Source organism: Stegodyphus dumicola, chromosome 8 (assembly GCF_044657685.1).
Source record: "Stegodyphus dumicola isolate Sdum_Otavi_A_Nest chromosome 8, ASM4465768v1".
Taxonomy (NCBI): domain Eukaryota; kingdom Metazoa; phylum Arthropoda; class Arachnida; order Araneae; family Eresidae; genus Stegodyphus; species Stegodyphus dumicola.
The window spans coordinates 153,597,617-153,619,700 of NC_140775.1; the positions used below are offsets into that span (position 1 = coordinate 153,597,617).

Genomic DNA, 22,084 nt, shown 5'->3' on the forward strand with positions numbered 1-22,084 from the left:
TTTCCGAAAGCAGGCAACCTACCGATACAAAAGTAGATGAGATAGCGAAACGAAATATTTCAACACAGATGATTGACAGAAATAAATTGCTTAGAGATTGGAAAGGAGAAGCGTAGAAGTGTTTTTTTGTCCATCTATTATGCAATTTTCAGCATTCACTGTTCGCCACCCTAATGATTGCACAGGCAACACTATGTCACAAATTGATTGACAGCGAATACGAAACCTGAATTTTCTTTGCTTATTACATTTGATTACCCACTCGATTTCTGCTGTGCACTTTTTTTTGTCTGCGTGTTTTGTTTTCCAATAACTGTTATATGCCATCAAAAGTCAATTATCAATGCCCATTTTTTTTTCGCACTTTCTTTTAAAACTGGCTAGCAAACGGAAAGGACAGCAGTAAAGTTGCACTGTTTGAGAAAAGATGAATTTTTGTGAAACACCTACCTTCCTAAGAAGAAACAACAATACAAAATTGAAAACGAGGGAAGTGGTTGTTCTGCTGCTGCAGCTGTTGAAGGTGCTGGTAATGAGGAATTTTTAATTCCTCAGCACATCCTTATTTAACTAGATCATTTAAGTAGATACAATAAAGATTTTCACTCCTTATGTCCACAGTCGGAATATATAATGGAAATCAAGAAAGATAATATACTATATCAGTATTCATTATCAGATAACCGGTATGATGATGTAAACTGCATTTCTGATTTTACAAACAAAATGGCTGATTAATTAAATACTGCAAAGCATTGGGAACCGACCTCATTCGAAGGCCTTTTTTTCAAAATATTCGTTATATTTATGAATTTATATGATTTTTTGTTGGATTGCACACATGCTTAAATATAATCAATACAAAAGTGATAAAAAATTCATTATTTTGTTAAATTTATGCAAAAAACTGAAAATTTTATATCGAAATTAACAAAAACATCAGACATTACTGACAAAAAATAAGAATGATAAAAACATAGTCTTTATTTTACATATATTAACCATAAGCATACAGTGAAGTAGAAAATATTGATTTGCTAGTATGTATGACTAAATATGTTAGTCAACACACAAAAATTTTAAAATATGCATACACTATTGAAGGAAAAGTGACATAATTTTAAATTCTGTAAGGCTAATTTTTTAACTCTTAGTTTACATTAGAGTTTCTTAAACTGTGGGTCGCGGAACATTGCAGCAGGGGTCCCGAGACCCACAGTTTAAGTTACACGGTTAAGTATTAAACCCACAGTTAAGTTTTAAAATTTTAGCAGTTTTGATATTTCTTTGACTTATTATAACAATTTTATAATTCCCAAATATTTTACACAATGTATCTGAAAATAGATAAAGATAAGATAATACAGACAAAGGAAAACGAAAATGTTTCGACGCATTCTTTTTATAATGTAAACGTTCATTTTACTTGCTTTGCAAGTGATGCTGTCATTTCGTCTATTACTTATTTAAAATTTTCGCATTATTAAATTAAAGTTAATGACCTAAAATTGCAATAGTATATTCCAATACAAGTGAAAAAATTCACAGTTTCACTCACGCGTGTGTCGGATTTGCGCAATGCTTTTGTGGGCCCACAGCATATTCTGAAATATTATGGGTCCTGGGGTCGCGAAAAAAAAATCTGTGACAAAAAGGGGTCGCGACTGAAAAAAATTTAAGAAGCCTTTACTTCATGCACAATGCATGCATGATGCACATATGCAAACTCTGTGTGCAAAATTTCGAGTTATATTCTATTAGGAACTTTTTGAGTTATCACGGTTGCTGTGAACATAAACCATAAAAAAAATTATCAAAAATTGCATTTAAAGTTTTCAGATTAACATTACATGACATACATATATATACAATTATTCACGTTGACAAACAAAAATGAGAGAATACATAATAAAAGTACTCTGCCAGATTTTCGAGAAGTGAAATGCTTAAAATTATTTAGTTAATAATGCAAAAAAGGGCGAAAACTTCATTTTTAATTTGCCCTTTAAACTTTTACTTCCGCTGTGGCAAACAATAACTTTCGGTTTGACGTCTCTCAGAAAAACTGGTATATCTCCACTTCTAAAAAACATATCAAGAAAAGAAAAGTTCTTTTTGATAGCGAAAAGTGTAGCCTTTAAAATTACGAAATAAAAATTGAAAATTTTAGCTAAAATCGGGCTTTCGAGGTCGGTTACCTTAAAGTGTAATTTACTTAAGATGAGAGATGTCTACGGGGAAAACATTCTTCAAATAAAAACTGGTTGTATCTGCACTGTACATGGAGAAACACCCGAAGCTTCTCAGTAATCAACTCATTCCCCTCTAAAAGAAACTAAAATAATAGCAACAAATACATTATTGCAAATATTGCAAATGAAACTAAAACTGTTTCATTGATTTGAATCGAATTTACAGAATAACCATACTATGACTGACATAAAAAATTAAAACGATTGCACGAAAAATTAGTCTAATTTGGCTTTTATACTTCAATGTGTCAAAATTGGCACTATAATGTCCAAAGGCAATAATTTTCCTTAGATATGCATGATGATGAAGAGCTGAAATGAGCTCAGATTTTTCAGTGATGACCAACGCTCGCAAATCTATAACAAGTTTCGTAGAAATAACACTGTTCTTCAATTGACAGATCGAAGCTCAAGAATAGTACTGAGCGGAATAACAGAATTAAAAATATTATCTTCAAAATAGTAAAGAAGTAATAAAGGTCAAATAGTAAGGAATTCAGGTCTATTCAATTAGCAGATGATTACATTTTAAGAACTGTTTCTTTCTCCAGGTGTATCTTAACCATTTGGTTTCTAAATGGACAGCGTTACTGTCTATGAATATGGAATCAGAACCTACTGGAGCAATGGATAAATATTCATATGATGCAGAATTTCGTCTTGATACCAAAGCCGGTAGTGATCCACCAAAAAACAAGTGAAATTATAAGGTATTTCTCCCGCCTTCTTAGTGTGTCTTCGTGTTGTAGTAGTCTATATGCTGGCAACGTATTCCACAGATCCGTGGTTCGATTCCGGGCGAAGGCATTTCTAATTTTTCATCATTCCTGCTTCCAAAATACCTAATGACTCGATACTGGCGCTCGAACTGAAAGGGTGGTGGAAGATGATTCTCCACACACAGGATTTGGCGATTGGGTCCCCTAAAACCACAGTCACGTTTAAAAAAGGGAGTATATAAGGTATTTTTCCCGCCTTCTTAGTGTGCCTTCGTGGTGTAGTGGTCTGCATGCTGGGCGCGTATTCCAGAGGTCCATAGTTCGATTCCCGGCGAAGGCGTTGCTAGTTTTTCATCTTTCCTGCTTCCAGAAAAATTCCTAATGTCTCTACAAAACTTAGTGGGAATTCATTGCTCTCGCTGACTCACGTCACAAATATCCTTCTACTCTAGTCACCTTTTAGGATGTTTGTTGCAGAGTAATGATCTCAAGTCTTTTTCGACGCAAAAATCATCTAAAATTACTCTGGAAATCAAATTAAGACTCGTCAATGCAAACTTGAGTCAGTGTACGCATTTATGTTTAGATGCCTAAGCTCAGTTCAGGTCCATATTTGATAGCATGACAACTAACATTATTTTACTGCATACAAATTACTCTCGTGAAGCTTACGACCTTATTTCTTGATATATTGATAATCGCTGGAAATAGAAAGCCAGTCGTATATCTAGAATTTGATACAAGAAGCAGTCACAGGAGGCAAATATAATCCTTGAATATAAGATCCATAACTTCTAAGAATAATTTTGCCCTTTTTTTAATGATTTCAAAATCTGTGTAGTATGGTACCAAAAACTGGAAAGCAAAAGTGAAATATTTAGTGAATATATATAGCATTGCAAATTGCATTGCACAAAAGCACCAGAATGTGCATTTTTAGTTTGGAATTTGATTCAAAATTTACCAATATCAGTTGCGAATTGACTGCAAGCTTTGAATTTCCAGCGATATTAAACATCACTGAGAATAATCTCAGTGTCAACTTCAAAGACTGAGAATAACATGACATAAATATTCCACATATCGGAGTTCAAAACATAAAAAAAATTTCATGCCTGTCTAGCTGGTATATCTATAACTAATACGGCAGCCCTTTCCTATGTATAAAGTATCCGGGGTCACATTTGTACGGCCAGAAAGCGAACCTCATCCAGTCAGAGTAATTGCCAAGGTAAAAGGAAGTTATTTGAAAAGAATGTTACGAGCGTTAAAAAGAATTATGCAAAAAGCAATAAAAATGGCTACTCGAATTAAAAATTCAGGAACTTATCATTACTTAGCATTTACTTTAATTCGACCTAAAAATGCTTGCCGGAAGCTTCACAGAATTAATATTCACAGTCAGGTATGTATAGCAAAGCTTTTAAAAACCAACCACGATCCAATAACAACAGGGAAACAGCATGCAGTCAGAAGTGCAAAATATTGTTACGTTTTTCTTTTCTGAGACCATTTGTTACGTTATTTTCTTCCTTCACGTTCGAATGGGGTTCGTGAGGATTTGGAGTGAATAATGACAATACTACTTGATGAAGTATGGAAACACACTTTATTTGTCAGTATTGTCAGGACAGCTCCAAAGCACGTTTTTACAGTCGTCGATGAACTACTATAAACACGCTGACACGATCAGCAACACAGCTTTCAAGTTATCAAGCTATCACGGTGGAGACAGCTTTACTGCAAAGCACCAAAGTACAGTTCCCGACTCTGCTTGGTCGTTCTCGGAACTCCACGTACTCTCTAGACTCTCCACGCTACAACTCGCGATGCACTCGACGACACACACAGCATGGCTCCCGACTCTTCGGTTCAGTCGTTTCTGGAGCTTAACACACTTTCTCGACGATGCACTAACCGCGATACACTACGAGACTCTTTCGGTGCACTCGACGACTCACTCGGGACTCGCTGCTTGGCTGTCAACTCGATCGACTCCGCAGGGATCGACTCGCTAGATGAGACACCAACTCGATACTAACTCTCCGCGTACCAGCAGGGTTTATATTGCTTTTGGCTGGTGTTCGAGAACATTCTGGGCTAAAGCGGTAAGAATTCGTTCCAGAAGGTTCTCCAGCCGCCCATGGCATATTGCCAATTTTGTTGCCAAATGGGCGATTTCTCGCCAAATGTGGCAACCCTGCATTATTTTGTCGTTTTATGGCAACCCTAAAACTGCTTTGCGGGGAAGCTAGTTCACCGCGCCTGTACATTTCGTAACAATATAAAAAGCCGCCAATGGCAAATGTGTGTTATTCCAAGATGAGTCCACATTCACCATTTTTCGCATTACTGGGAAAGTTTATAAAGAAATCTTCTCCAGACAGAAGTGCATGATCAAGAATTTATCGTGCCCATAGTACAGCATGAATCTGGATTATTGGAGGGGGGGAACAGTATCATGAAATTTTGAAAAAATACAGATTCTTCGGGGCAATCACATGACTATCAAAGACTATTAGGACCACACCTCCGCTTAAAAGTATAGCCTGAAAGAAGTGCAATGTATCACGATGAAAACGTACCAGTTCAAACCACAAAATTCATGACAAAGTGAACATTACCACCTTCCTTGTGCTACACAATTCCCTGATTTCAATACCGTTGAACCTGTCTGGGTTATGTTTTGCATGTTTAGAAATGAAAAATGTTCTCCTTCTCCGCTATCATGAAGTGCACAGTTATTATTTTTTCAGAAGACTATTAAAAACAGCCCTACACCATATTATAACAGTATTACACTCAAAAAGCTGGTGTTTTACTAGTCTCTTGCTTTATTTTCTTACAGATTATTCTTTTTAATTTTCTTCAAGAGGGCGTATTAATGATCAAAAGCGTAATCCGGTTGGCCACCAGTGTATTAAATATGTGATAAACGTTTGTTAATCAATTTTCAATCACTGATTTGCTTTTAATTTTTTTTTTAACTTAAAAAATGTCGGTTACAAATAATTGCCTAAAACAGGACTCTTTTGTGATAAATGAACACAGTAGACAAACAAAGCGACTCGTAAAAAAGAAGTTAAAGTAAAGAAGAAAGTACTTCATCGTTATCTTCCTCCATGTAGTAAGTACTAAAGCGAGCGTTTACTGCGTAATTAACTTTTATCTGATTCGCCTGAATTCTCTTTTTTATTTACTAACTGCCCATTCCCGTGCTTCTAAAATCAATGAATATTAATGACTAACCTTTTTGCTCGTAATAGGAATATAAAATTGCCTTCTCTTGAGTTTCTCTCTAGAAGGGGGTTCAACTTCCTTACCCTGAGTAAAGGTCAAGACAACAGGTATTGTATTTGTTTTACAACGTAGGCGCGTCAAGCTCGATAGAATATTAAAAATTAATAATAGAATCTTGGCCTATTTATAACATGATTTATGAGAAGAAAAATGATATTTAGCTAACGTTGTCAGTAAACCAATAAAGGGTGACAGATCGGGAAGAAAAATTTTTTGAAGATCCAAAAAGATGAAGAGCAAGGAATTTCTGAGCAAATCTGAGATATTCTACGAAATATGTCATTCTTTAAAGTTTAATAATGGTCTTGAAGTTAAAAATAGCAATTATTTTATAATGTTTATATTTTATATTGTTTATAAAATAACTACAGGCTGATTCCTGACAGATATAAATAAAAATCCGTGTAGGCAAAATGTGCATGTTCATTAAAAATATCGGAATAAGTTTTTTGGTGTCAGAAATTTTCATTACTTAGTTTCCCTCTTTTCCTCTTTCACTATGTTACATTCTATATTACTAAGGCATCTACCATCTGCGTAACCAAGTAAGTTTCGTTACCTCACGAAGAGTAAAATCTTTAACTTATAATCGCTTCAATTGCTTTAATCCTGTTTCCAAAGTAATTTTTGAACATTAGCTTGTTTTAGAAAATCATATATCACTTTCACAAATAAATAACTAAATAATAATGTTAACCTATATAATTGATTAATATTTTTATAAATTGTGAAAGACTAAAAACACTTTCTCTGTAAATATGTAAGTAATGTAGCTATTCACTTTACAGGTTTGGTTTGGTTTATTTAATTATGGCAAAGCACACTAGGGCTATCTGCCTAACAGGAGGGATGCCTTCGGGGAGGGCTTTCTAAGGTAAACTGGCTTTTATACACGTTACACATGGAAAAAACCACGAAAACGCGCATGCAGACAGCCCGTTCGTGATTCAATTTAGAGGAACTTAAAAGATGAGCATACATAAGGATCGTTTATGGAAATGTTGACATCCATAAATGGATAATAAATAAAAAATTCCATAAATGGATCAGGATGCATTTATGGAAGTGTTGACTTTTTCAAAATATTGAAAATTCATTTTGTAACATATCTGCTGGGAATATTCAAAATTACATCTATTTGTCGCGTCTGTTATCGAAGGCACAACAATGTGAGATTATCCCAAGGAAACTTAGCTCATTGCAGCTTGCTCTGTTCTTTATGGGGAAGACCAAAAAGACATTTCTAGCGAAAAGTCTCGAATTTTATGGATAATAAATACCACAGCCCTTTTAATTAATAAGTGTAAGGTATAGAATATAATTAATGTTTATTGGGAAATTTCACAGTTTTTGTTGAATTTTTTCCGCCTGCGTTAATTTCAGTTTGAGAATATTTTTTAACCTATTAAAACCCAAAAATTATTATTTTCCATTGTAATCTCTGTTTTTGAATATGTTAATTATAATTTATGTTTAGTGTTGAGTATAATCTAATATCACGATCATTATTTGCGATACATTAAAAATTCGAAACCATTTGCCAACCGCTAATCTCGATTGAAAATGTTTTAATTGGAAGAAAGTTCAATTTTGACAAGTTACCATTTGGATGATTATGGGACCAAAAATGAGAAAGAATGTCAACTCATAAAACCCAAGAATATAACTACATTTGTTCGTTGCAAATAAAAAAGAAAACTTTCCTGTAGTTAGGCTTAAAATTATTTATTAAAACGGGAAAAACCTTAAACTGCGCGTTCTGAGAAAGAATTCATAATGCTTAACCTACTCTCCCTTCAATATTTTTAGTATATTGTTTGCTCAGAAGCTTTCATTTATCGTTGGACATCGAATGCAATGATTTTTAAGTGAACCATCAGTAAGATGATCATCACCGTCCCAAGATGAGTCTAGTCTTCTGTGCAGGTGTTGTCTTAGACAGAGATGTTTAAAACCAATGCTTGATTATGTTCTCAGAAGTAGTCATCAGGTTCTTCAGATAGTTATCTTAAGGAGGTAGTCGCCAGGAGACGGTTCACTGTAATTCATTATTAAAAATAAATGGTGGAATTGTTATTTGTTTTGAGCTCTGAGTAGTGCCAGGCAATAAGTGAAAAAGCCATCTTAAATAATAAACAGATGATCAAACCAAAGAAATTACAGTGAACTGTCTCTATCACCTAAGACGACTATTTCTAACAACTATCACACTTTTTAAGATCATAAACAAGCATCGGCTTTAAAGATCGAATTTCTGAGATCGCCAACTCGACAAGACTGAAGCTGCATCAAATAATTTCCATTTGTTGCTAAAAAATCGTACTTTGCATAAAAATTAACATTAAAGTTATTAATAAAGGATTACTCAAGTTTTAAAAAACTCACTCTTATACTAAAAATGATATTTTATTTTGTTTAAATTTATTTATTAATTAATACATTTTGATGCGAAATATTGTCATAGGATCTGGATATACACTGTCATAAACGATCTGTGTCTGTCTCAACAAATTTAGGCGTTTCCGAAAGGTAAAAAAGTCAGCTTCTTATTTAAAGCTAATATGAAAAAGACAGTTTAAGTCGTTAAGAAACGAGAGAGAAAGAGAATGCAAAGTTCTGCCACATATTTAAATTAAATAAATAACAGAAACCAAAGATTAAAAAAATTATCTTCAAAGTTGTAAAAAATATCTGTATTCGTTTAGTTTTATTCAATATGAAAAGCATGATTTTTTTATTATTATTATTTTGGCTTGTTTCTCATTATCGAAATCTATTAATCAAAAGATACATATAAAAAAATTCTAGTTCGGAGGAGGAGATATTACTGTTAAACATTATTAATAGGCTTTATTTTATTTAATAAAAGCATCAAAGTTCGTTTTGAACGCTTCCGAAAATTAAAACAATCTTTGAGAAATCTTTCGAAACATAGTACGTTTCGGTTTTACTTCGTTAAAGAAACCATTATGCGAATCTACTCATAAAAGAACACATCTGTAAGTCACTCAAATAATTTGTATGATTTTCCAACCTTTCTATACATCTAATTCTGCGGTTAAACATTATCCACTTCTACTACTGTTCCAGGAAAAAAAAAAAAAAGGTAATTTTCAAAGGTAATTAATTCTATTCGGAGATAATATTTTTTGGGATATCGAGATTTTTTTGTCTTAAAAATCACCGACAGTTTCTTCGATAAAACTGCTAGAATCTGTAGAAAACACGTATTCTCTTCGTCTTATTTGGAATAGGAAAAAATGAACACTTCTTCCTCCTTTCTTTATTCTTCTATTTACATGTAGAGTCGTTAGACAATTTTGAAGCAAAAATCTTGAAAAATGAGCAATGCTCTCGTCGGAATTCGAACTTCGGACCTTCCGCCAGGACGAGCTTTCGAATTGCACCACGAAGGCAAGTGGAAAAAAGAGATAAAAACCTTACAATCTTCACCTCTTAAAAGGTGACTGGGAAGGAGCCACTGTAAGGTCACTGGGAATTTTGAAGACATACCTTGAAAAATGGCAATACCATAAAAAATGGTAATCGAGTGGTCCAAATTCCGGATCGCCTGATCGCCATCCGGACGTGTTTTTCAGTTACGCTATGAAAAAAAAGGAAGAAGGTAAGGAGAAAAAAAAACTTTCATACTTTATTTGCGTGTCCTTCCCCTTCTCCCCCCCCTAGAGGACGGAAAAATTTTTGAGTTCGGATAACCGCTACTTAAATGAGTATTTTTTCTTAAATCTTCAACTCAAATACTGTTCTCTCTCTTTCTTTTTTATATTACGTTTAAGAAAAGGGAAGTTTCCACACTGCTAAAAACACAGTTTAACAACAAACAATTATAGAGTATTCAATATAATAATTATAAACTTAATGTTAATCAGTAGCAATAGGACCACCATAATTAGGTGTAAAAAAGTAAAATCTATGCAGTAATAGCTTCCTTTCTAATCTAATTTTACCAAACTTTTCCTTAAACAGTTTGCAAAGCTTAAATTCTTGATATTTTAACGTAAAAAGGGTAATAAATAGATGTATATATTTAATGATTATTATTATGTTGGTATTTAAAGCAAAAGGAAAAGAAGTTAAAGCACATACTGCTATACAAAAATCCTCTTTTCTGTTACTACTTGGTATCGCAGTAATTTGGTTCATTTTTTAACGGATAATTTCATTAACCAGGAAGGTAGGCGGTAGTACAACTTGGACTAACAACAGTGAAAAGAAATCCATGTTGTACATGCTAACTTCGGTTAACAGAATCATATTTTTTTGGAGGGGTCTATTTTGCTCTTTTCTGTTATTTATTCAAATCGATTTTGTGCTCGTTATGCTGGCAAACAGAAAATTCTGCTATTAGAATTCTATAATGAAGAGTTATGTTTTTAAGGCCCATATGTGAACTTAGTATTCACAGATTATTCTGACATTGGATACTTCTTTTTTTTTTTTTTTTTTTTTTCCTCTTTTTGGTATCAGAGGTTAAATGATCGTTATTGCTGCTTGTAGCATTAGTGATGACCACACTAAGAAACGTTATGAAAAACGGCAGACTCGATAGTTGGGTTATAAGGTATTTCTCCCGCCTTCTTGGCATGCCTTCGTGCTGAGGTGCTTTGCACGCTGGGCGCGTATTTTCAAGTCTCCTGTTTCCGAAAACTCTAATGTCTCTACAAGGTTAATTAACGTATCACTAAAATAAAAATGTAAATGCAATAACAGTCTGCTGATAAGTAAATTATACTCTTAAGCTCACAGCTATTACCGTCTTACTGAACAGCTAGTGGGCTGCGTACAAGTACACTGCTGAGTCTGAAAAAAAAAAAAAAAAAAAAAAAAAAAAAAAGAACGAAGACTGGATTCTTCGTTCTTGTCATCAAACTGATGAAGAATGTCATGCTCATCGTGAAGAATCTGATTTTTGTCTTTCTCCTTTAAAATGAGATGTGCCGGTGACATTCAAAGCCGATGACATTTTTAAAAGCAAAAACCGACTTTCAATCTTTGCGGATAGCTCCTTTTTTTTAAATTGGCATTTTAATTACGATTTCTGAGATCTTACATAATGCATTTAATGTTTTTGCAATTCTTTGTCTTCCAGACGATAAGAAAATGTCTCGAATAATGTCATCAAATTTAATCTAAAGCTCAAAGTTTGAAACCTTATTGGATGTTTGCTTACGGCAGTTCCAATTACTTTCTACTATAATTACAGAAAAAAAAATTAAACCTAATTTACTTTCCTCAGCCCCCCCCCCCTAAATCTATTTGTTTAAGACTTTATTGAAGGGGGAAGGACCACCAAACAGTCATACGTTCAGTCAACTCGAGTTTCAGAAACCGGTCTTGAAAAAGAAATTCTACTTCACCGGTAAATTAATCTCTCTTCTAAATTTAAATTGAGCACAGCACTAAATATGTGAAATATATTATTTTGAAGAGAAAAGAAAACAGTACTACTTTTGCTTTCCTTCAATTGAAAAATTCGTAGAAATGTAATGCAGCAACCAGTTATTTGAGTAAACAAATTCGGCATGCATTGTATTCGAAAAATATGTATAATTAGATTCAGCAGAATGAGATGTCCCTGCTATGGTAATCATTACTTTTTAGAGAATGATGGAAGCTATGGTAGCAGAAACAAAACAGTACACTAATTAAATCACCAATCATTTAATCTTGCCAATTTTTTCTCTTACTGTAAAACACGAAAAAATAAAATGTAAATATATAAATAAAATAAGGTAAAATAAAAAAGAATAACTAGATAAATGTAAACAAATTACTACAGAAATTAACATCCATCATATCTTAGTACGTTTTGGTAAGTATGAACCATCTTGGTAAGCATCAAAGTCCTATTCAAAAAAATGTTGTACCTCGATTACAATATATCCATAACGCTCGTCGTTCCATCGCACTTACTTCCATTTCTGGATGATTATAGAGGTAATTATACATATACGTATATATTTTGTTTTTATTTCAGTTTACTTTTTTTAAAACTAGTTGGCAAATTAAAGAGCAAATAGATAAATAAATAAATAAAATGGTAATCAGAAATAAATGTTTGATTTTCTTTATAAGTTTGAGGGGATCAAATACGTCGTAGAAAAGTTTCAGATTTAAGTAATTAACTAATTCAAAAAATAACAAACATACAAAGCCCTCTAAAATCTGTTGCCTTAAATAAAAACAAAACGTGAATATGTTTTAAAATTCTTTCTAACTAACTACTACACGTATCGCATGTCCAAGTCTATATGTTTCAATATTGTACTGGGGTCTTAAAAGTTCTCGGAATATCGTTCAAACTCTCTTTATGATGACAATACCAGTAGTTATTTCCATCCATACGACCAAGACATCACGTGTCATCATTCTGTAGCTCATGATTCGTGTATGCTTCGTAATGTGGTTAAGTACAAATCACATGAGATAAATAGAAAAGAAATGCAGCATTTGCTCTTTTTATTAAACATTCATGAATGTTCGAAATAATATTTTCTGCTCAGTTTTTTCGAATTTTCTTATGAATAGAACTGCAACCGGGGATGTTTGGTGACTCTGTGTTCTAATACCAGTCACTATCAAACTACATGCAGATTTTGAGTCGATCCTTTGAGTGATATTTGCATAATTGTGTAACAAACATACAAGCAACTTTCATTTTAGCACAGTTTCAACACAGTTTTATTGATTAAACGATCTGTTTCGCCGCCCAACTGGGACAGTGATTAACGACGTTGACTGCGTACCGAAGGGCCCGGATTCGCATCCCAGCGAATGCATGGACGTTTGTAAACGTATATGACTGTGCGGCATGTGGGCAATCTAAATATGCGGCGAGCCGAAAGTCCTTTTGAGAGGTCGTGGCAGGGGAAGAGGGTAGGGAGACCCTCGGACCCGTCCCCCGGAATGCTGTCCATCAAAGTTATGGGCAGAACTGAGCAAAGTCGTACTGTCACCTGTATGTTGCTCAAAGCTCTTGCCAACGACAGGCGCAACCTTGCATTCCTTGCCATGGTAAATTTCGTGAGCTTGTTCTTATGTTACTGTCAGACAACTGAGATAAGTAACAACAACAACAATACGATCTGTTTCAGATGTAGAATGTGTGGAGACTTTTTAAAGATCTTAGAAGTGGAACGTGTTCCCAAACCCAGCAAAGTAATATATAATATTCCTAATGTCTTTTTCAAAGGCCACCAACAGTTTCTTTTCCCTGGCGGAGCATACATTTGTAGCCGAACTCAAAAATCTATCCTGGACGAACTTATTCTTTGCGTTTGTACCTCAGCCAAAGTTCGAAGCACCCCAAACTCATGACTCCCATTATCACCCAAGATCAAGTTAAATAATGAGCTTGGAAATGCCAGTGCGAAGGAGAAATATGTACGAAGGGGGAAAAGAAATTCAAGCTCCTCAACACGGAGAGACGAACCACCCGAATTCTTGATTGGAGAAATCAGGTCCAAGTTCTTTTTCGGCACTCTGGTTCTGGTTTTTCTTGTTCCGAGATCTCTATTAATGATTTATTAATGCAGCGACCTTTGAGATACAGCCGTTGTGAAACGGCGGGTAGAAATGGCGTTAGCCGGCGATACGGCCCTGCGAATTACAGACCCCCAACGGCATCGTTTGAGGGCTTTTCGTATTCCGAAAAGAGCCCGCGTATTAAGTATACAATTTTCCTGTCAGTTTAGCTCACGTCGAAGCGGAGGTACAGACCATTAATTGCCTTAAGATTGAGGTATTTTGTCGTCCGATCGACTTGTGTTCACTGTTTAGGAATTTAAGCTAATGCAATGTGATGTTCATAGTTTTCAACCTATACTTCATAACACAAAATAACATTTGAATTCTTTCTGAAAGTACATATTTCTGGCTATCAATGTCCATTTTCTAGAAGCAAAAAATCATGTAAAAAATACCTCTTGTCAGGCAAGATAAAGTCTTCTGGTGAGTCCCTGCCAATCGATTAAGTGCTTTACCATCGAAGATTATCTTCGGTAATACGGATGTTAAAATATCTACTTACTGAAGGCGAAGTTAAATACGATTGTACAGTAGTCCCTTTCAATACGTCAATTTTTTTTTTTTTTTTTACATTATACTTCTTTGCCAACTTTCATTCTTAGAAAAACATAACATAAATAAAAGTATTAGGATAAGGAAAAAAAATATATTAGAACAAATAATATATTCGAAAAAACAGATGTAATGTAAAAATATTAGAAACTCATTTCTAAGCAAACAAATGATTATTCAGAAAGAACGTACGCAGTACATGACATTAGCTTTTAACTTGCAATAACGGTATTAATGTTTTCAAAAATTATCAGTTAAATACGTTATTAGTTACGTACACTAGATCACTATACATTACATCATTACATTCAGTTAGATATATTAACAAAAATATAACATTTATGATAAATGAGAATTTATAGCCTGTAAATGATAAATTACAAGTATTACGACGCACGGAATGGCAACACTTAGCAAATTATCACAGCGCATCGATGAAAATTCCCATATAGTATAAGATAACATGAAAAATGGAAAGAATATTTTATTGATATTTCTATTTCAATAATTAGTAGGATAATGCATCAATTTGTTTTGATTGTTGTAACCACAATAAATATCTTTTCGATGTCTGTAATTAAAATCGCTAACGATTAACGTTAAGATTAGAATATTTATATTTTACAGACTACACATTCAAAGAAAAAGAATTACCTTTTACTTCTCGATCCTAAATGCATCATAATGATACATGGCACCTTTTGACTGCTGTTCTAGCTTACAAATATTTCCAACCACATTTTCGGATTTTTGTTAATACATCGTATCATTCTCTTAAATGCTTTGGGAAAATATATTTTAAAGAATGCATCTGATTAAATTGTAGAGTCAGAACTCACACATCAACAGATCAGCGTCAAGTTCGCATTTTCACGTTTTATCACAAAATATACCCAGATTGGCTTTAGATAGCTAAATGGGTATCGGATTCAAATTCCCCAACGGAAGGACAGTTTTTTACATAGGATAATTATCTGGCGAGGCTGTTGCCTTTTAAAAATCAAAATTAGTTTTGTAATTGATTTTTGCAACTATGTTTATTTTAGAACAAGTAATACAAAAAAAAAAAAAAAAAAAAGGAAAAGAAAAGAAAAGAAAAAAGAAAGAAAAAGAAAAAAAAAAAAAGAAAGAAAAAATTTGAAAGGGCTCAGATTTTAATCGTCGGCCAAAAGGGTTTGCTTAGGTGTTTTTACGCTCTCGTTGAACTCGCGGTCTACTAGCCTGCCATTGCACTCTCTCCTCCTAACCCATTTCTTTTTTGTCTTTTTAGCTTTATTATTAAGCATCATTTTTTCCGTACTTATGCTATACACATTTTAAAACATTTTAAAAGCACCATATGTTTAGAATTCCAGATGCAGTATTAAGTATCCGCATAACTTTTTTCTATTTTTTTTTTTTTTTTTTTTTCAGTATATTCTCAGTTTATCATAGCAATGTATAGTTTCCTTAGTAAGACGGCTTGCAAAACGTTTTTTTAGACCAAAGAGGCTTTGTCCCTGAGAGACTATTACTTTCGTTTTGCGATTTTGCGTGAAATCACTCTGATTGTCCTTTCGCTATTCAAACTGTTGCCATCAAATATTATCGCCCCGTATTATATCTGAAGAAATTAAATAATGAAGAATCTGCATAAATGTATGCATGTTTCTCGCATTGCGATAAAACAACGGTACCTAGAGACATCGAATTTGGAATGATGTAATCCTACTGCGAATATGGGCATCTGGAAGACCAAATTTAAAATTTGGAATTTGCTTTATTATAGATTTCATATTTTGTAAAACTTTAAAGAATTTTTGATTAACAAACTCAACGATTTCAAAGCGAGCAATGGCAACGTTGTATAGAAAAAACATTTTTATCTCCAGCGCGCGAGACTCTGTATCGGAAATTCTAAAGATATGCTCAATTTAAAACTATTTTGCGATATTGCTAACTGAATTTTATGGTTTAAGTGCGAAGAACGTGATATTTAATAAATAAAGGTAATGTTAAAAAGAAAGCCTCTTTGGACGTAATTTAAAAAAATCTGAAACTCTTTAGATTTTAATTTAAGTTTTTTTTTTTTTTTTTTTTTTTTTTTGTGTGTGTGTGTGTGTGTGTGTGTGTGTCTGTGTTTATTATTAACGTTTTCTGTGTTAAATTTATTAATTAAATATTATGTTCTTTGCACTTACACTACATAAAATTTAGTTGAATAGAAAAAATCACAAAATATTTAAAAACAGCATACCTTTAGAATTTCGGATATGCAGTCTCACGCGATGGAGATAATAATGTTTTAAGCCGTACAGTTTTGCCACTGCTCGCTTTCAGATTGCTCAGTTTGTTAAAAATTCATTAAAGTTTCACAAAATATGAAATATGAAACTCGAAATCCAAAATTCGGGCTTCATGCAAATGCTCGAGTAGAGGACTATGCTTGGTCGCCACAATTTGAAAAGTGATTCACCGTTTGTAGAGGACGCCGCAAAAGCCCATTTCGAGACTGAAAGCCCATTCGGGCTAATGCCTCTTTGGGCTAATAATCTCCAAAATGACCACTAATAAGTCCCATTTAATGGTCAGAATGAGTTCTGAAATTTATTTTTATGAGCTATTAAATATTTACATGGTGTATATATATACCTTAATCAAATAATAAATGAAGAACTGCACATATACAATAATGCTCAGAAATATAAATTTGAGTAAAAATATGTGTGATGAATTTTCCAAAACTGCGTTATTTAGTAATACAACTTTCATTTGAGCCTGCATGAAATTCGAATAATCATCTATGCCCTCGCCGGTAACGGAACCGTGGATTTTCCCCTTGCTAGCTGGAGGTACTAACCACTTACACCACGAACGGCAGAACGCGATAATTCTTTGAAGAGTGAAATTAAACCTCAGAAGACAAAAATATTTAAAATATAGAATTAAAAACAGTATAAAATTCAAGAAAAAGAAAACGTTTTATTTCACTTCTCTTCTTTAAATGCATGAGCAAAAACACGAAGATGACGACACATAAGCATTTCAAATTTATAATTGTTTGGTCGCAGTGTTATTTTCAAAGAATTATTTCAGGTTCTGTTAGAAATAAAATATAATTAATGCAGAACTAACAACTTATATTTTCTGCATACTGCTCAACTCTTATTCTGTAAAACAATGAAGTTTTACTTCCATTGACTCTGCTCGAAATTGCCGTTGTTACAAACTAAAAAACTTATTATTCATGAGCCTCATATATCTTTTTCCCCATCAAATTCTCTCACAGATTACTCTTCAGTTGCTAAACATGATTGTCAAGAAAAGCAGCATCCAAAAAGGTCATTGCGAACAACTCTGGGTCTCGCGATGCGAACAGAAGTTGACAGGCCATTTCGTCACCATCATAGTTTGTAACGAGTTGCAATTAATATTCGGCCAAATCTTGCGCTCGCTTTAATTACTTGCCGGGCGCTAGCTATTGTTTTTTTTTACTTGAATGAATAAGTAAAGTAAAGAAAATTTATGCCTTGACAGAAATTGATAAAAAAATTTCTCAACTCATTCTCCGATACAATGGTGAATATCTGTAAGGTCTAAGTACATATAAATCTGCTCTCTTCTTTTTTTTTTTTTCTTTTTTTTTTTTTTTTTAAGATAAAAAATAAAAAATGCATGAGCTGTACATGAAAAAATAGAAGATTGTTTGCACACGAAAAATCATTGTAAAAATATTAATTATTTTCATGCAAAACACATCAAAGTCTTTAATCAAATTTTGTTTATGTTTTTAATCATATGAATGTGAATAATTTTTAAAAAGTTTTATATACTGATCGAGATATGCGATCAAACATAAAGTACACTTTATTCTTCTTAAAAAAATTACCACTTTAGGAAGGAAAGGTTTTTATATATGCTAAAATTTAGATTTGGTTCATTGCTACGTTGTGATCACTTTTTTGCTATTTCAATCCTAATAAAGTATATTTTATTATACCATAAAATATCTTTAAAATTTTTCCTGTTAAGTAAAGGCGCATTCATCAAAAATTTTCTGCTCTTCCTGTTCAAGATAGCAGATAAAAGTAAGTTTTTTTTATTCATTAATAAAATTCATAATGATAAAAACAAGAAAAAGAATAATAAAAGAAGTTCATTTTGTAGAATAAAATAGAGGAAATTTCTTATGCGCAGATAGGTTAAAGTAACTTTCCATTTTGGGAAGTTTAGTACTCAGACATTTGTAGTTTCGGAACCAAAGCATGCAGAAATATAGTTCTGCAATGTTTTTTGTTTGTGATATTTTTGGCATAGCGTTTTCCACGATGATATTTCTTAATTGCCAAAAAGTCTTCCCTTATTTTCATTTTTTTCCCTTTCGAAATCTTTTGAACGATGACGAACGTCTTCATAACTTCCTTCATACTATATATAAGCATATAAGCATGGCAGTATTGACGGCAAGTCACTACTACCATTCTTGTACCATCCTTTATTTAGATATTGTACACGTAGTATTTTCCTGCAACAGTAAAGTCCACTGTACCCGGTTTTTGTATATTTGCGAAAACCGCATGCAGAAACACATTCCAAGAGAAACATAGCTAAACTATCATTTAGCGCTTTTACCTACCTATCTACCAGTGGGCCGAAAATCTTTTAGAAATGGTAAAATTGGACCAGTGCGAGAGCAACGCAGTAATTTTTCGAATTCTGCGAGTTTTAAGATGTTCCTAGAAGTATCCCTTATAAGTAGCTACTGGAACATCGTGATATTGTTCCTTCTTTCAGACACTTTTCACATTTACGAAACTGCCACTTTTCCAAATACTATTTAAGTAATTAAATAATTAACAATTTCCCTTTTTTAATTGTTGTCACCAAATACTATCGCCCTATATATTTAAAGAAATTAAATAATGAATAATCTGCATGAATGTATGTATATTTCTCTCTCTGTGAAAAACCAAAGATATCTAGAGCCATCAAATGTTTAATAACGTAATCCTCCACCCGAACATGGTCATCTGGAAGACTGGATTTTGAATTTCGAATTTGTTTTATTGTCTATTGCATATTTTGTAAAATTTTAAGAATTGTTTATTAACAAAATCCCCGATTTCAAGGTAAGCAATGGCAACACTGTACGAAAAAAAAAAACATTTTTATCTTTAGCGTGCAAGACTGTCTATTGAAAATTCTAAAGATATGCTGTTTTTAAATATTTTTAGCCTAAACGGACATTAGCCCAAATGCTCTCGAAACGTCTATAAGTGCAAATAGGAAAAAAAAGCCCCTTTGGGCGTAATATAAAAAAATCTAAAGACCAGATTTTTTATTTAAGTCAGAATTTTTCAGCATCTTCCTTTTGCAGAAGATTCTGGAAATGATACAGTACTCAAATATATGTTACTCGCTATTTAGCTAAAAATGTTGAAATCAATATCATGTGTTTATGTTGTTCCGCAGATCGTTAAGTTTCCAATACAGCAAAGTCAGTTTTTTACACCAAACTCATATTCTTCCTTTCTGCATCCTGCTTACTATATTTTTTATATTTCGCACTGCATAAGCATTTCACCGAAGATTAATACATTTATTCTAAACATTCGTAGTTGCTAATATTTTCAATATTAGAGTAAATAATACTGAAAATAAGAGTTTGGGAACTTTCGAATCGTGCTGAATATATGTGTTATATATTACAGAATTTTTGGACCAATTCTAATGATTTTGCTTTTATAATAATTTGGTCCGGGAGTTGCATCAAAAGTTTTTAAAAAGTTGTTCAAAAGGAAAGGATGGAAGACACGGCTCTAAAATAATAATATAGTTCTATCGGAATAATGCCTATTGTTCAATAAATTTCAAATGTGGTCTCGAAGCGCTAACATCAAAATTTTATTTAAAATTTTATCAAAGATTTATTTGACATAAATGCCAAATGACAACTAAAAATTTCGGAAATGCTTAAGAAATATAATTTTACAAATTGCAAAATTGCATATGCGTACATCATATACGCATTTAATAAATAAATAAATGTACGTAGAAAATAAAGATAAACTGTTTTTGATTAACATATACGCATATTGATTGTATTATTTACTATTGCCTGTATTAGGCAGTTTTTATTTTGTTTATTGTCTTTAATTTTGCGTCATTATCTCATTAAAATGCATGAAAATTGCTTTTGAAATTTCTTTTTAAATATAAATGTAGTACATAATTTTCCCTCATCTATCTTTTTTTTTTTTTTTTTTTTTTTTTTTTTTTTTTTTTTTTTAATATATTGCGTAAATCTTAAGATTTAAGATTATATTGCGTAAACCTTAGATTGTGTAAACCTTAAGATTATATTGCGTAAACCTTAGATTTTTGTCATTTGAAAATTCATTTTTTATATTAAAGCCGGTGGCTTTATATCGGTTGTCTTTACGACCGTTCTTGTAAAACAAGTCGTTTGTTTTTATATTCTTTATCCGCATTAAAGTTTATTTAATGGTAATTTATTACTACTAATAATATGTTGCGTGTATATGGGTTCAAAATGTAAATATTAACTTTTATATGCTGAAAAAAAGTTTTAAATTTTCTTAACTATTACATAAATATCAATATTGTATATTAAATGAAAAAAAGAAAGTGATTTAAGAAAAAGTAAATTAGGTAATACTAAAAAGTTCTTTTCGTGTAACAAATATGACTGAGCAAATTGTAATTATTGCAAAAAAATAGTTAATATTATGAACCATTTACATAAGTGTAATACTTCTGCTTTCAATTAAAACTAAAACTCAACTCCTTTATAAGAATTTTACTCGTAATAAGTCTCAGATTATTATGGAATTCCAGTATCTTGGAATTAAACATACAGTACTAAATTCAGAATTCTTCAAAGTAGATTTAAATTACACAACCACAAAAAAATGTATACCTTCTTATAATAATTACACGTATATGATTAAAAATATTATCCAGATGCTTAGAAAAATCCCATCATGTTCCCAAAATGCTACAACATATTACTAGTGTCATTACTTACGATATCTGCAGTACGAAATTTATCCATCATACATGAAGAACGTCACGATTTGCAATCTATGGCAAGTGCAAACTTCACTTTCTCGCAAATGAAATACAAGGAGTAGACAAACCCAGATTCCTATACCATATTAACTGCGCAAAAACCTGTTGTGCAATTAAACAACAAAACTCAGCAATTTATGCTGCCTGAAGAACCCCACAAGGTATTTCAGAACTTAACGACGCATATAGTTTCTACAATTCATCCTCACTGTGACGAAATTGTTTTAAATCCTAAGAAAACCGGACAAGATCCTTGAGGCACAAAATTTTGCTATATCACGAATCCTTTATTTACACTGAGCACACAACTGTAGTTAAGAGTCGTTTTTCTTCCCGGTAACTTGCAATTTTACAGGAGTGATAAACAATAGAAAACTAGTATATTTCTATGCCCAGAACAATAGTTGATTTCTTGCAATCTAGTACCACCAAATTTTACTCTCAAAATGGCGACGGTATAAATCTTGAGCGAATAGCTCCGTTCTAAAGAAAATATAACCGCTAAGAAATCGCAAGAAAAATAGACAAATAAATAATCAAAACGGATGGAGAGAATGGTGAGTGGCAAGACTGGAACTCCGACAAGTCTCTTCGACAAGGCCATACACGGCCAGACTGGATAATAGCCGCGTAGTAGTGGAA

The 22,084-nt window shown here is 32.8% G+C and overlaps 1 protein-coding gene across 4 annotated transcripts in view; it reads right to left on the bottom strand.

The window, feature by feature from the left end:
* dgo (ankyrin repeat domain containing protein 6 diego) overlaps positions 1 to 22,084 on the bottom strand; it is a 267,914-nt gene that overhangs the window by 179,350 nt on the left and 66,480 nt on the right. The window contains exon 1 of one of the 4 annotated variants that reach the window (XM_085822600.1): positions 21,399 to 21,419. The exons of the other annotated variants lie outside the window; for them this stretch is intronic. The gene's annotated coding sequence lies outside the window, so the exon portion shown is untranslated. Of the gene's footprint in view, positions 1 to 21,398; positions 21,420 to 22,084 lie in introns of those variants that run through there. 4 annotated transcript variants of the gene reach the window in all.